The 3308-nt window shown below is 42.4% G+C and overlaps 1 protein-coding gene across 3 annotated transcripts in view; it reads right to left on the bottom strand.

The window, feature by feature from the left end:
* The window catches only part of Trpc4 (transient receptor potential cation channel subfamily C member 4), a 164288-nt gene that overhangs the window by 160553 nt on the left and 427 nt on the right, over positions 1 to 3308 (bottom strand). The gene's annotated exons all lie outside the window — the stretch shown is intronic.

Here is a 3308-nt window from a genome sequence, read left to right as displayed (position 1 = left end):
TCTNNNNANNGNNNAGTTGTGCATAGGAAAGGATGAGAAACGGAAAACTTGGGGAGACTAAAGCCAACCCTACAGCCAATCATCCCATAACAAGATGAAAATTAATATCCAAGTACAGTTGGGTTAAACTGAAGGTTTATGGGGCATGAGGATGAACAGAACACAGCCACGGCTTCACTGTGTGTCCTCTCAACTTCAGTGTTAGTAAGAGTCATCATAATGAAAGCTCATGGCATTTGATGGGTACTAAGTAAGTCAGTGAGGCCAGTTTCTAATTAGCCCAGACAACAGAATTTAGGAAGTCAAGATGCGCATTGTAATCTGACCTCATCACTGTCTGGCACTGCTGATTTTAGAAGAAAATGTAACAGCCTGCTATTCTCCCTCCGTTCATCCAGTTTGTTAAAAAAAAAAAAAAAAAAAAAAAAAGACTTTTTTTTAAAAGAAAATATTCAACCCTGTTTGGTGGTCCTGGTGACTGTTCTGTCATTCTCACACATCCACCTTTATATAAATAACCTCTGATTTCTCTGTTGTTTATAAGTTTTGTTATTGAACACACGGATGCTTATCTTTATCGTAGCCATTATGTAGGAAAGGGACTTCACGTTAATCTTCAATTGATATATCGAATGTTAATTCGTCGAGTTGACATGTTATTCTGGAGATAAGCATGAGGGAATAAAAGCAGAATATATCCAAAAGCATAGACTTCGAGGTTTCATTTTAATGCAGAGATAACAAGCAGAGACTCTCACAGAGACTGTAGCTCTTCATTGGCTTGGGTTTAAAATATAGTAAAAGGAGGCCTGGATGATCAGAAAGGTTTATTATTTTGTATCATAAAATAATGACTGTATCAAAATGCAACGTGTGTGTGTGTGTGTGTGTGTGTGTGTGTGTAGTTTCTGCTTATCATCTTCAGTTCAGGAACAGCGATGTTTAAAGCCAATTACTGCAAGTCAAGTTTTAGTGCCATGTACTTCAGGCAAATACCAGTAGACAGGACCACAGAGCACTGAAAAACAGCCCACTGGCCTTCTATATCCATTATAGCATGAAATGATACAATAGGTTATAAACCATGTTGCGTTTCTGTCCTCTGGGTGGATGCTGAACCGGGCAGGTTTGTAGCTCTTTGGGTGGATGCGTTTCTTCAAGTTTGAAGCACATACACTAAACAAGACTGACCTTCAAAGGTCCACTGAACAGAAAGGATAAGCAGACAGCTTCCATGGTTCCAAGTCTCTATAAAATATGAACTGATTCAGGTTCTACTCTGTGACAAGCTAGCTGGCCTGAGACTGTTTGGCTCTTTGAAATAGCCACTTTACACATCCCATTGGCCCTTTTTAATCTTGGCTGGCTAGAAATAAATGCAACACAAATATGAATAATAGAAGTTTTTTTTTTTTTAATTGAAGCCTTGTAAATCTAGTCCCTCTCATATCTCCGAGAATGACTGTAAAGAGGAAAACTGAGATGTGCTTCATTTCTTAAGATCAGAGATTCTTACAAAGGGCATCCATGCGTGGCAGCTTTAGCTAAGGAGAGGTTTGTTTCTTGTCCAGCTTTCATAACTGATGCTTCGGTTGAATGCTCCTTCCAGATCACACTGATAAACTTCTCTAAGTTCACAGTTGCAGATCTTTTCCTCATAATACATCCCCTCAAAGGACTATGGGCAACTCTGATGTATCCCTTTCAGCAACCTGTTAGGTTTTGGCCCCTTTGCCTTTCTTGGCTTAAGTCTATCCTTCCTCCTCCTCCTCCTCCTCCCTCCCTTCAGTGTAAAGATTCCATCAAAGTTCAGGCAAGGCAAAGCTGCTCTGCACAGTCTTCCTCTGAAACTATGCCCATACACTCTCCCTGCCCCTCGGTGCTACCCCCTTTATTAATCCAGGATACCCACAGATACTCTGATGCCCATTTACCTTGCCCGGGGTTGACTTGGTTAACTACAGCAGTGATCTGCAGAGATTGTAAAGACCTTCATTCACTTTACCCATGTTAAATCCAATTTTGATCCTAATTCTGAATTTCAGACAGGATTGCCCCTATATCTTACTACTTTGTTTCTCTTAAGAACTGGATGTTTCCTGGTTTACTGTCCAGATGAACAGAAGTAGGCGTTACAAATATAGCTTGAAATAGCAAATCGTAACACCGTTAACATAACCGCCAACTCCTACTGTCGGTGTCTGAGTCTTTAAAAAAAAAAAATCCTCTGCTAAATCTTTTATTCTTCCTAAAGAATTCTTAAGTACTTTGCATTGTGATAACTACGAGAGAAAAGCCAGCAAGCCTATGAACCTCGGTGGTTTATTTTATCACAGTTTTACAAATCTGTTCGAAGATTTTATTTTAAAGGCACAGTGACAGCACTTTCTCTCTTCCCACTCGTTTGGCTTGGTAGCTTACTCCCTCCATAAGTAACTTGATAACATTTTATAGCAGCCAGAGGTATTTAATGATAATGCTCCCCTGGGAAAAACCACTGTCAGCAGGGACACACCACAGTGGCTGGAGAACACTGGACACAAGGTCTTTGGTCCCTCTGCCCAGCTCACCTCCACCCTCTATCTCTCTCTGTCTCAGGAGTCATAAAAGGCAGTTCGCAGCTGGAAACAACAAGTTGCGCCATGGATTCAAGCTATCTACTCAAGTAGCAAGCAGAGTCTCTGGCTCAGCTGGCATCTCAGTTGCCAAGAGAATTAGGAACCTCCAAACCTGGTCCAACCACAAGCTTAAAAGTGCTTTTGCTGCTTGACAGAAGGAAAATGACGCAGAGGGGAATGGACCCACTGAACAGCAGTCGCTTTCCTCCCTTCGTGCCCTCAGCCCTTTGGAGAGTCATAGAGCTCACCATATGTGCCCAAGGACCATGTCATTTCCATCCTCTCCAAATGCACGGGAGGCTGGACACAAGCACCGAGCTCCCCAGCACCGCGGGGGATAAGGGCTGATCCTTTGTTTACCACGTAAATCACACCGGGGTTCGCTCTTCGTCCTCAACCCTGCCTCACAACACAATGCAGAAAGAGCCTGGAAGCACCCCCAAACTCCCCCTTATCCCAGGTCATCCAAAGAAAGCTTCGCGAAAACCTTTCCCCGAACCTTAAAAAAAGCAACCTTAAAAAAAAAAAAAAAAAAAAAAAAAAAAAAAAAAAGGCTGACAATTCTGGTACAGTCCATCATGGTACGAAAAAAAGAAGGGATACCCGCCTCCTAGCAAGGAGCCTGCTTCCCGGTCGGCTTGGAAAACTTAATCAGTATCCCAGATGTGAGGCCAGCGTCTGGAGCGCGGA

This window comes from Mus pahari, chromosome 4, assembly GCF_900095145.1.
Source record: "Mus pahari chromosome 4, PAHARI_EIJ_v1.1, whole genome shotgun sequence".
Classification (NCBI taxonomy): Eukaryota; Metazoa; Chordata; class Mammalia; order Rodentia; family Muridae; genus Mus; species Mus pahari.
The sequence above is the reverse complement of the archived record's forward strand: the minus strand, read 5'-3'. Positions and strand labels throughout refer to the sequence as shown.